The 13,568-nt window shown below is 41.4% G+C and overlaps 1 pseudogene; it reads left to right on the forward strand.

Moving 5' to 3' along the window:
* Window positions 1-909: 909 nt before the first annotated feature.
* Window positions 910-1,064, forward strand: LOC140707831 (U1 spliceosomal RNA; annotated as a pseudogene).
* Window positions 1,065-13,568: the final 12,504 nt, after the last annotated feature.

Consider the following 13,568-nt stretch of genomic DNA (forward strand, 5'->3'; position numbering starts at 1 on the left):
TAGGCCACACAAAGCCATGAACAATGTTCTTGACGAGCCAAAAAAACTGAATACAAACTGTAGTAGCTGAAATCAGGAAGCAGGTACTGTAATCCAGTTAGAAGTCACAAGGCACAGTTAGTTTCCTTGCTGCAACACCCTTTGGAAATACATTCTCTATTAGATGCCCAGAACTAGTTGAAAAGTTTGCAAGTTGAATCCAAATTTCCCATAGAAATGCATTGAAAATTAATTAATGCATTTTTAGGGGGGGGAGTCACTTACCAGGTACTGTAGACTGGGCCTGGCTCTTTACAGTCCCTTGGTAGACCCCAGAACAGCCAAAAAAGAGCCCCAAATAGCTTAAAGCCAGCAGGCAGCCGGCAGCCATTTTGTGCTCCTTTCCCCTCCCCTCTCCCCACCTAACAGCTGATAGGCACTGGTCTGAACGACTTCCCAGGCAGCTTTTAAAGCAAGTACTGGTATGCACGTTTCTACACAAGCAGGTTTCAACTCAAACGGAGCACCTTTTCACCCAAGCACTAACCCCAAACAAACAGCTTTTAAACTAAATTTTACATTTTAAAACGACAATACCAGGCAGTCTCAGGTCTCTCTCTCTCAGCTCTCTAACTGCTTGGATTAGCAAGGAAGCAGACAAGCAGCCGCTTCACTAACTGAAAGTTTGAATTTCCCCGCTTTCCCCGCATATTAGGTGTGCTAATATCTGTGCACTGGAGGATTGTGGGAGGAACATCCAGCCCCTGATGGGGGTCCTGTGGGCACCCCAAAACACTGAGTAGCTTTCTTGGCCTCTTTCGGGACTGGGGCTGTGCAGCCCTGTTCTGATCAGGAAGTGCAGCTGGGGGGGTCACCATGCCTTTGGGGGACAGGGCACAGAAAGGGGCAGGAGGTTCAGGGGCCATTCCAACTCATACCTGGCAGGGGAGATACCATGATCATCAAAGTGGTTTCCCCAGGGTGAGGCTCATCTATTGCACTTTGGATGTGCTGATCCCTGTGATTTCCCCAAATGTGGAAAAATCAACTGCCTAAGTGGGGGACTGTGTTTGTGGTTTCCCCTGGTCTTTCTAAAATCACTCTTTCCCCCTTGGTCCTTGGCTGTTTTCACTGCCTGTTGTCATAGGTCTGTTGGCCTTGCTGGTTTTCCAGGTGGGCTCCAGGAAGCAGATCCTGGAAAGCCAGCAGTGAAGAATGGTGAAGACCAAACAGCAAGCAGTCTCTGGTGCCAGTTCAGAGGCCTCCCAGCATGGCAGTGGGAGGCTTCTGGGTGGTGGTGGTTGAATCCTTTTTTCTGTGTTCGCTCCATAAGACGCACATACTTTCTCCCCCACTATTTGGGGGGAGTGCGTCTTATGGAGAGAAAAATATGGTATTCTCTCTAGCAAATGCGCATGTTTTGGCCAATGCCCATTGATAGCAAAACATTCTCCTTGATGTTTGCATGCCTGTGCTGTGGTCTGTAGAATACTTCCTGGCTTTGCACAGGGCAATCCACTCACAGCCCAGGCTCACGTTCCAAGTTTGGCCAATTCCTAATCAACAGCCTGATTCACTTTTGCCAAACCAAAATCCTAGAAGTGAAATGCATGATCAAAGCCCCAGTCTGGAAGTCAATGGCTTAGAGCATCTGGTTGTCACTTCAGGAAATAATGTAATACTCTTCAACGATGCAGGCCAATGTCTACTGAAAACACAGGTTGGACTACTTTCTTTTTAAATATCCAAAGGGAATTTTAAAGCTAGCTACCTTTCACCACCTCTCACAAATTCCTAAATTTTCATGTATGTTTAGGCCTATAGAGAATTGAGGCAAAGCCAGAGAAAAAACAAATATGAGTCATCTGACTATTTTCCAGGTAGCCTCATTAGTGTTTGTCTCACAGTCTAACAAGCAAGATAAATGCTTCTGAGGTCATTCATCTTGGATTCTCCTGCTTTTGGCATCAACCTTAAGAAGAATAGGAAGACTGCTTTAATACCAAGGAGTTATTTCCTGAAATGGCTTTTCTCCATTCTTAAAAAGAAATAATAGCATATTTTTTCACAGGTAATTTTCCAGATCTATCTTCAGAAATATGATATAGCTAGGGCATCTTGTACATGTTTGCTATCTTTGAGCTGTTTCTAGATGGAGCATTTACTGTATTTACAGTACATTACTAGGCTCTGCACTGATGTAATCAGTATTATTCCCCTGCATCCAATAAAATTCTTCTATTCTTGTTTAGCACAACTTTGTGCTCTTTCTCTCCCTCTTGGCATGGTTTATTTTTCACATTGCTTTGCTGCAGGGTAGAGTTTAGGGCCATGGGACTGCACATTTGAAGTTGATGCTTGTGGTGAGAGCCTCAAAGATGGGATTGTTCAATCAGCACTCAAAACAAAACAAAACGTTCCACCAGAGAAGTGGATTCCTTAAGTATTTTGAATTTAAGATTTCTGAAGAAGCAGTTTTCTGAAGGAGAAGAGAAGAGAAGAGAAGAGAAGAGAAGAGAAGAGAAGAGAAAAAGATTTGGAACCAAATGCTGGTAAACTCCACATTCCTTTAGGACCAGATTGTAGAAAGGAGGCTGGACAATATCTGGAAGAGCCTTTCGTTTTGTGGAAAGTTGCATTAAGTGCCTGAGAAGTCACATAAGCTGAACAGCCTTGCACTGCAAGGCTTACGTTACTTGTTATCAAGTAAAGTATTATTATTTATAAGGTTGAAGCCCCGTAGGAACTAGGGGGTCCACCTTTTTTGTTTTGTTTTGTTTTGTTTTGGCTGAGGCAAAAGATTGTTGAGGTGAAAGGCTGAAGTGCTAGAGGGGGCCCAAAACACCTGAAAGCTTAGGGGCCCGGCCATGGGTTAATATGACCCAGCTTGTTGTGCTGCTTTGTCATTTAAGACATTTTGCTGCCTAAGGTGGAGTAGCAAATGTATCCCACATAAATCAAGATACGTAGTATTCAAAATCAATGAAATTATTCTGACAGTCAACAGATAAAATCTCACAAATGCCTGTCCCCCTCTCTGGCAGTAAAGAATACAGCCTTAGCAATTTTGCTGCTTTTTCATAACACAAAATCTACCATCTGTGTTGGCTCCCTCACTATGATGAAAAAGAGGCCAGCCCTGGATTGTAGTGGGATGGGCTTACCACAAAATGTAGGAAGTCCTGGTGCTGGTAGCCTCCAGGGTTATCTCATTATGAACGGGCCTTAGGATATGAGCCAACAAATGTTAAACACCCATAAGACCATTGCTCTAGCAATGTTGATTCAGAAGCAAGTCTCTCTGAGTCCATTTGACTTCTGGATATATGCGCTCACATATGCAGCCTCAGAATACAATCTTGTGCATACTTGCTTAAAAATAAACCACCCAGTTTCAGTAACTGAGTAAACATGCATTAGATATCAGGATAGATCAGTGCATGTGCAATATGACTCCCATATCCACTGCAGATTGGTTCCAAGCCCCCATGGATACTGAAAACCGTAGATAATAGTGAATGCTAATTATAATAATTATATATAATTATTTTCACATGCATTACCAGAGCCAGCCACTAGAGGGCACCAGACACCATACTATGTATTCTTCACTATTATTCATTGCACAGTCACTGAAAATAGTTTTTTTCTGGATTTTTTTTTCTTTTGATATTTTAAATATTTTCAGATCACGAATAAGTGAAACCAAGGATACTGATCCTGTGGATATGGGGGCCCCTATTGTAATTGCTAGATCAGCTGCGTCTGATTCTCAAGGAGGACAGGACCAAGACCTATGCATAGGAAGGCCAGCCCTCAATATATAATGTGCATGCCCTTGTGATGTCATGACATGGGTTTCATGATGTCACAGAGACTGGGTAGCCAAAGGTTAGGACAGCTGCTTGGATTGCTTTTGGGCCAGCTAATAATATACCGTATTTTTCCATGTTTAAGATGACCCAATGTATAAGAGGAACCGCACTTTTCCAACCTCAACTGCTGCTTTCCCCCTCCATTTCCTAAGCCCCGCAAAAGCAGGATGGAAGGGGAAGGGGAAAGCAGGGATGAAAGGGCTGCAGGATAAAAGGGCTGCAATCCTGCAAAGCTTTGATCCTTCCCCCTTACTTCCATGTATAAGACAACTCTCAATTTTTAGTCTAAAGATTTTAGATGAAAGTATCATCTTATTCACAGAAAAATATGATAAATAGGCGTGATGGGAATCCAGGACGAGAGGTCCAGAAGCTAAGCAAAAGTGGGTACCATGGCAATCTTGAGCCACAACCATTTCTTGGTGGTGGATGGTCAGAAATGTTCAAACATCTAGTTGCTACTATTCCCACTAGGACTCCACAAAAAACATGGGGCATGGGGGGGGTTGCTGCCATGCTCTTGGGGCTTGCCAAATGATCCCCACCAGCCCATGAAAAATTATTTTCCCAGTCTGCTCCAAAGCTCCTTGGGCTAATGCAACAAGAAGGTACATGATGCCAGTCCTCTGCTCCCTGCCTTGCTCCTGTTGGCAAGATGGGCCGAAGTGTACACATACCCAGCAGTCATCCCAGTCCTTTACCTTTGCTCCTGACCTCATATGGTGCCAGTGTTGCATAAACACAACACACATGTACACTGCTTTGCTGAGACAGCCAAGCCAGGCACCTGCTGGCAATGGGTAGAAATGCACACCCAGGCTCTACAGTTACCCCACCGCCAAAAAATATACTGTTTCCTACTCTAGTGCCACATTCCCAAAATTGATCTCCTTGCCTGGAGACCTAAAGAAGCACAGCTGGGCCCTAAACCAACCTTCAACTGTCACCCTGAGGTCTGGTAACCATATAATACTAGGTTGGACTAGGATGGAGAAGACTCAAGTTCATATCCCCAAGCAGCCATTAAACACACAAGATATCCTTGGTCCAGTCCTATTGCAAGGTTTGCTATGAGATTAAACAAGGATGAAGAACACCATAAATGCTTCTGTGAGTTAGTCATCAGAAAGGCAGCATATGAAAGGCAGTCCATTCCAAAAATGCAGAAATGAGTCCAGTCTCTTGCACCCGTGTTTGTTCTTACTATTTCTCATTAAGCCATTTTTTAACAAATTGCACAAAATCCCATTCAAGAACACATCTCTAAAATTCTTTTCTTTGAAATACTTTTTTTTAAAAAAAAAAGAGGTTTATAAAACATTCTGAGGATTTCTTCTGTTTTGTTTTCTGTAAAAACTATGTCAGAAGACATTAAAAATATGGGAGCAGAGACGGATAGCAATCTGTACCTTACTCAAAGGGTTCAGATCAGCTCCGTTCATATTGAATTTCACAGAGTTCAGACTCCTCAACCATTCCTTGTCAGATTGTACACTAAGATCCTGATTACTTCAAGATTATGATAAAAAAACAGGTTACAATAAAAGCCCCACCTTCAAACATTAATAAGTAACATACAATAATGTTTAGAGTATTTTCAGTTACCATCATATTTGCTTTGTTTGAGGGCTTACACTAAAAGTGTTCTTCAAGCCGCCTTATTGGAAAAAATAAGTTTACACCCTCACTCCTACCACTTCTTTGGAGACTGCATGTGTTTTACAAATATATCATTCACCTGGTATATTTTTCAGTGGGAAGAGAGTGGGATTAACATCATCCTCTCTCTTTTCTCCTGTCTACCCACATGTGCCAATACACACACACACAGGAACAGTGAGCAAGCAGGCGGATGTTTCAGGGCATAATTTTAAATTTGTATGAGTAGTTTAGGTATCTGGCTGCAAAGCCAGAGGTTAGGAATTTGATTTTCCCATGGTGCCTCCCGCAAGTAGAGCCAGCCTATGTGGCCTTGGGTAAGCTACACATTTCCAGGGTATTCCAAGAAGGGAATGGTCAACCACTCCTATATATTTTCTACTTGGGAAACTTGGAAAATGATCACCATACATCAGAACTGACTTGATGGTACATCATCATTAAAGCATATGCAATTATCTTCCTTTCCCACAGTCCAATAAATGAATAAATAAATAAACAAACAAGCAAACAAACCCAATGTTTTTATTAACCAACATATGGCAAAACTAAGGATCACATTGTCACTTGAAATATTAAGATGTTGCAAGACTGATAGAAAACCTGAAGAATAAATAGACAGGGCTATTTAGGATGAAAGTTGAAACCCATTCACAAAGGAGCCCATTTACTCATTTCACTTCCCATTAATATTATAGAAAAGAAAAACAGTGGGCTCAATTCCCATTCCTACTCAAGTCAAGTTGCCAATTCATTAATGACCAAAGATCAGGGTAGCAATATGTCTCAAGCTTAAGGGAATCTGAGATGTTGGCTTCGGATCAGCAAGGAAAACTGGAAAATGATATATATATATATATATACATACGCAGAAGGAGAGTATGCAGCCCTCTGGAAATTATACAATTCATTCAGATGTGAATTCCCCAGTTCAGACGCAGCCACTCAGAGAAATAAAACAGGCAATGTAGACATTTCCACAACATTAAAATAATGCTGAAACTTGTTGACCTGTGGATAATATGCCAATAAACATATTTTGATTTATTCTTGACTCAATGACTACAACTTAACTATAATTTAAAGATCATAGAAACTGAAAGATGTTGTTGGCTTGGACATAGTGCATCCCACACTGCAAAGCAGAAATCTATGAAGCCAGTGCTTTCCATGACAGCATTTCCATAATTTTAATCAGGGGCAGCAGTGACATGGGAAAGGCCTGTGTTTTTTTAGGAACTTAAGAAAATGCAAAGAAGCCGTCTAAAAATCAAAGCAGACATTCAGAGAAATATGTATTTTCTGTGATTAATTTCTCTTTCACAACTAAGTCACCATTGAGATACATGCCTCAGCAACCAGACTTAAAAATGAAACCCGTATTTACTGTTCACTGACCAATTACAAGACAAAATCATTAAAAATGTAAACTACATAGGTGAGGCAAATCATAAGTGATTACAAACAGTGCCGGAGAGCACCATTACTAAAAAAAACATGATGGATGTAGTTTCTAGTTTGATGTTTAGTCTAAACTAAGTTTTATGGACCATAAGCCTTGTGAAGAAACTGAGAAACTGGGGGATATAGAATCCACCTTGGAAATACAGGCTTCTCTCCGAGTGCCTGCGAAAAGCTGGCTGAGAATTGTGGTGGCCAGTATCTGCCCAGTAACACCTGTAGTTTCTCTCTTGTGAGAGACACCATAAAGGCCAAGCTGGCCGGTTCCTTGGTATCACTCTGACTGAGAGATTATTTCAACTGTGTGAATGGAGGAGGTGCAGAAAATGCTCTGATCTTCTTGAACATTTTTGAGAACTTGAAGCTTGATTGGTGGACCATCTGGAAGGGTCTAGAATGGAACATTTAATGTGTTTAAAAGGATTCAGAAATTACTTTAGTTCACTTAGCTTCCCTCTCAGGAGATGCTATGCTCAGTTGCTGTTCTGCCATGCCTTGCCAGGAAGGATTCACTTGCATATGCTTCAAAACTGTGCCAACTCTACACTAAAGTGCATTAGGTAGATTAGTTTAGCTTTATTATTTTCTGGTGTGTTCTCTTGAACGCCTTAGTTTTGCCTGAACTGTATTTTTGCTCCAAGTGCTTTTGAAACTTTTTGGAACTTTTGAAATTATTTTTTTTTTAATAATACAAAAATCTCTTCAACTTACTGTCTGGGTTTTTGCCTCAGAGGCTTTGTAGTACTAAAACCAGGTTTTGCCTTTACCACCTACAGAGAGTTTTTGATATTTTTGTGCAAGTGGTCGCAGCCTTACCTTGCAAGGTGAGCATACTAGCTCTAAGTGTCTAGTCGTGTGGATGTTTGGACTCCCTGAAAGCACCACCATGTCTTGGAAGGCTGGTATCTTGGCAGGCACCTGTATCAGGTTGGTTCCTTAGTCCCTAATCACAATGGACTCTCCTGGCTTCATCCACCCCAGGACAAACAGGGTAGTGTAGCTAAGTGGCTAGCGAGGGACACCCTGAGCCTGATAAACCATTAGAAATTTTCTTCTAGCTAAGTTTCTTCAAACCTTTGACCATTCTAATGCCCTTTCCCTGGTTTTTCTTGTTCTATAATATCCTTTCAAAGATTGTGTGACCAAAATTGTGCACACATTCCATATTCCTAAACTGGGAATTTGTTAGTACTATGTGCCATCAAATGGATTTCTGAGCTTCTGGTCCTACTTTGGTCATGTGAATGATTGCACAACTGATTGTTACCTTCTGCATTTGCTAACAGGATTCTAGCAAATATCACAGTCAGCAAAACTAAGTACAGACTTCCAGAAAATTTCAGCGGGTGAAAGAAGTCAACCCAAGAGTTTCCAAAGTTCATAAATGTAGGGGATTGATTAGCCATCATCTTGGAGTATGAAAAAAAAATCAGCAACATGGCTGCCGTTGTAATATCTACAAATTCTTAATTCACTGTCAGGGATGTCTTGGCAATACAGAAACTTCAGTGTGCTCCATGTATGTGAGATTTCCTTATTCATTTCAGAGAAACTTGCAAGTAGGTCACAGCTTCCCTATGCCTGAATATGTCCTGTGTTAAAATGATTGGAAAAGGCTTAACGTTAATTTGAAGAGAAGTAAAAATGAGAATTCCATGCCTGTGGCACAACAGCAGTGTACAGGAATACAGAGGATCTGCACAGTTAGATCCAGTTAGGGTGACTTTTTCCCAACACAAGAATAATGGAGATGATGGAAATTGATTCTATGTCTGGTTGTTGTAGGTTTTTCAGACTGTTCGGCCATGTTCTGAAGGTTCTTCTTCCCAACATTTCGCCAATCTCTGTGGCCGGCATCCTCAGAGGACAGGAGTCAGAACTCTGTCTGTGTTCTGGTGCTTTTGACCTTTTGCAGGCTTTATTTTTCTGTCCTGGGAGCCAGGCTTTGTTGTAGCTTTAAACCTACAACAACCATCAGATCCCAGCCATAAAAGCCTTCAAGAATACTTTGATTCTATGTCTGTTTGGCTATACACATGGCTCCCTCCACACCACTTTACACTATGTTGATGCGTGTGGAGCAACAAACCTATGGCAGAAGGATATTGATCCAAATGGATCAATGAGTGAATTGGACCTATATGTGCATCCCAGGGCAAATGATGCAATGAAGGTGAGGCCTTCCATACTTGTGCACACACAAACACCCACAAGTATAAACTAACATATGGTGATTGATTACAAACATGTCTTGTCCTCAACAACCCTGCTCAGCTCTTGAAGCTTGTGGTTCCTTTAGAGCAGGGGTGTCCAACCTTTCACCTTCCCTCGGCCACATTAGAAGATGAAAATTTGGTTTGGGCCGCACATGAATTTGGTTTGGGCCGCATGGGGGGGAGCCCTAGCCGTCCTCCGCAGCTCCGCTCCAAGCACGCTTACCGGCAGCTACGATCTCAGCAGAGGCTGCCAGCTTCGACTCCGGTGGCTTTATGGGGCCAGGAGGGGATCCACCTATTGATGGGGATGGTGAAATGCAGTGATGCAGCTCCCCTCCCCTCCCGCTCCTTCCTTCCTTCCCTCTCTCCCCCCCTACCTTTGTGACGTGCCCCACAAGTATAACTTGAAACTTTGGAATTTCTTTAAAAATAAAAAATTGCACTGGGCCGCATTACGAGCTGACCTGGGCCGCATGTGGCCCACGGGCCGCAGGTTGGACAAGCCTGCTTTAGAGAGTCAATCCGTCCCACATTTGACCTTCCTATTTTCCTGCTGCCTTCAACTTTTACCATCATTATTGTCTTTCCAGAGAATCCTGCCTTCTCATGATGTGTCCAACGTATGAAAACCTCAGTTTTATAATTTTCATCTCCAGAGATAGTTCAAGCTTGATTTCCTGTTGGACCTGAATCCTATTATTGAGATTTTTTCCATTAATTTTCACTTCTCCTTCATCTGAATTTAGTCCTGTTTTCTGTATGATATGTTCTGTATACATATTGAACAGAAAGGGAGATAAAATGCACCTTTGTCTGACATTTTTGCCTGTAGTAAACCATTGTCTCTCTCAATTTTCTGTCCTAACAGTAGTTCCTTGTCCATGTTAACAACAGGAGAACAAATCCAGAATTGGTGAAAGTGACTTTTCCCCCCAGACTGAATCTCAGAATCCTTCGGCCAGCAGAGACATTGGCCATGCTGGCTAGGGGATTTTGAGAACTGTAATTCACAAAGGTAACTTTTCACAGTTTGGAAAATAGCACAGGATTTCTTCTGCTGCCATATATCTTAAAGAGCATCAGCCAAATGATTAAAAGCAGCTGTTACCATAGTAACTGTATGTCCCCACCAATATTGCATGTGGATCTGTGGAGGGGCACACTGAATGATGCAAGTGGGGCTTGAAGATAATAATGGAATATATATCCAACTGGCCTGTTTTTGCCACTTGCAACTATTATAGAGATCCTGATAAAAATTAAAAACAACAACAAAACCAACACTATTCCTTATTGGAATAGTCTGTGGATTAAGACAGCAAATTACAATTATATAAGTTTTGTTTTTCATACCACCACCTTCCACTTTCAACCACATGAGATTCCAGACAGTTTACACAATCCATAGCATTCAGTCAAATCCCTTGAAAATAAAGCAAACTATAAATCTCTATAACAACTGTAAACCACCTTCTGTAAGATTTTCAGATGCTCTTGATAACTGGAGAAGTGTGAGGATTTAAAAACAAAGAAAAGAAAAATACTCCACAGTCTGGTGGTATTTGTGTGTACTAGTGGCAACTGAGAATATTCTTCTTAGGTTAGAGTGTGTTTAGAAAGAGCATTTAATTTTTTAAAATAAGTTTAGGAAACTTACAGGAAATCCAACCCGGTCCTGGTGTTCAGTTTACTAACTTCAGTAGAAGTGACTATAACACATGAGCAGATGTCCGTTTTCAACTGTTTTGTATTATAAACTGGCTTCTGACCTCAGTAACAAAATGATAACATTTGAATTGTAAATTCACTACCAGGCCTGAAGTGTCAGGTCATGTTTATAAATCTGAAGCTTATTCTTTACATGGAATGACCCAATCATTTCCTACAGACAGAAGCAGATAGGCTGGTGTTCCTGACAAAATGACCCTGGTGGCATTGAGCTCTGGAGTAAGAAGGAAGACGCCAAGTAGTTAGTGGCTCACAGTTTAAAATATACTGAGTGGAAGGATTTGCAGGAGTGGGCAATGTCTGACTTTCCAGATGTCGCTGGACTCCCAACAACTCTAGCCAGCATAATCAGTGGTCAGGGATGATGGAAGTGCTAGTCCAGCAACATCTGGAGCATCACAGGTTGCTCAACTTTGAGATAGTGGTAATAACACTTATTGGGTGGAGAAAAAATGCATGCAAGTTCTCATTTTAGTTTCTCTCTCTCTCTCTCTCTCTCTCTCTCTCTCTCACACACACACACACACACACACACACACACACACACACACACACACACACACACACACACACACACAGAGAGAGAGAGAGAGAGAGAGAGAGAGAGAGAGAGAGAGAGAGAGAGAGAGAGAGAGAGAGAGAGAGGATTTTTTCCCCATCTTTCCCTTTGTTTGATCTGATTGTACCTTTCCAGATATCAGCTCAATCAGCCTTGAAAAAATGGAAATCTAACTTTCTGGAACACAGCAAGGTACAGTGAAACTGATACTATCAAGCAGATACTACTTGTACTATGTATTTCAGTTTTTCACAGGGGGGCAAAAAGATTTTTATGAGGTATGGTGGGTGCATGTGAAAAGTCACATTCCACATGGTGCGGACAACGAGCTGCAGTTTGAAACACTGAGTTCTTCTCAACGTGGTCTCCAAAACGGAAGGAATATGAAGAATACAAGGAAAGAGAATAGCTGCATGTTTGTCACTTCCTGTCATTCTTAATGTTCTTCATCCTTAGGCCTCACATGTCTTTCACTTTACATGTCTCACTCTGTCTAGTGGTAGGCGAAGTGTCTCACACTGAAGATAGAACTCCTCTTGACTATAGAGTAGGTTCTGTTCATTATGATGAAGGTACCGACCTCATGGAAGCCTGTTTTATAATCCCACTGGCCAATTTGTCGAGACTGTTTTTCAATGTATCTCGTGTACCCTGAAAACTATATTACAGTCATCGTACATCAGATGTGACTTGTTGCCAGCCAGACTTTGCGTTATGTTCCATAACTACTTGTGCTGCTTCACACCACACTATTAGAGAGCCGCCCTGTTTCTTCTGAATTCAGCATTTCCAGAGCAAATTCTTATTGAAGTGCTATATTCCAGCCTACTTTAGGTCACTCACAGCTGTTATTACACTGTTTACATGTTTTGTTTCTTGTTTATGATTCCAAACTTTCCTTGGTTCATGCATCTAACACCTCAGATTTCATCTGTATGCGTCATACAGTTTTGGAACTTTTGTTTCACATCTGTGTACAGGAGCAGCTGAACATCCTTTCAGTTGCTTTATTAAGAATGGTGTTAAACTCATACTTATCCTTAGCATTCCCCACTACTGGGTTGAGTGCCTTCTGATCTGGGATCCTCCTATATTTTTTTCAATCTGGATTGTCCCATCATCTTATTTTTGAAGTATAAAGCATTCAGAAGTGGTCTACCATTCCCTTCTTCAAAGGCTTTGCTGTTGTTTATAGAGCTTGAGCCAAAAGATAACTAAGGCTTGTAATCATTCACCACTGGCAAATTAAAAGTGCCCTGCTGAAGCTTTCGCTTGATGTTTTCTTTGATTAGCTACAGATTTGGGAAAGGGGAGGCTGTAGGACCAAGAAGTTGTACTTTAGGGACTGTATGTTAAAGCCACAGCATAGTTCATGTTTTCTAGAAACAGCCAAAGAAATAAATCCAAAGGAACTGTAGTTCAGATCCTTGTAGTTAGAATTTTCTCGAAGGGCCTTATTTATTTATTTATTTGTTTGTTTTGGCTTACACATCACAAAAGGGCAGGTCATTTGGCATTATTTATCAAAGCTATGCTCCCACGACACCCAATGCCTCTTCTTGCAGATGGCTCCTGCTTTGTATCTCCTTCCCCAGCCAGAAATGTCAGGGCTAGCAACTTCCTCTCTGTAGTTGGAGCCAGTCTTGCTTCCCAGCCAGCTGGCATCATTGAGGTACTCTGCCTCTGTCTGCTCCATGTTGTAGGAGTCAGCCAGTAATTTCACCAGGCAGGGTGAAAGGAAGCAAATGGAGACACTAAGCTCCTTTCAATATTTTTCATATATTTCTCCTATCAGCCCTAATTGCCCTTTCTGCCCAAATAAACGTATCCGCCAACCAATTACATTGCTACCAGTTTTACTAATGTTGTTAATGCTATTATCTTAAGTATATTGTGAGCCAAACAATGGCTTGTCCTTCCCATGTTTAAGTAATTTCAATATTATTTAACTTATGCCAATAAAGGCATAGACATATTAGTGAAAATTGAATACATTTCAAAGATGCTTAACCCTAGAGGATATGCTGCACTTGTTTTGTGGTAAGTTAGTTTGTAACTGTAAGACTAAAAAAAATGGACTAGAAGAATGGG

This window comes from Pogona vitticeps, chromosome 5 (genome assembly GCF_051106095.1).
Source record: "Pogona vitticeps strain Pit_001003342236 chromosome 5, PviZW2.1, whole genome shotgun sequence".
Taxonomy (NCBI): domain Eukaryota; kingdom Metazoa; phylum Chordata; class Lepidosauria; order Squamata; family Agamidae; genus Pogona; species Pogona vitticeps.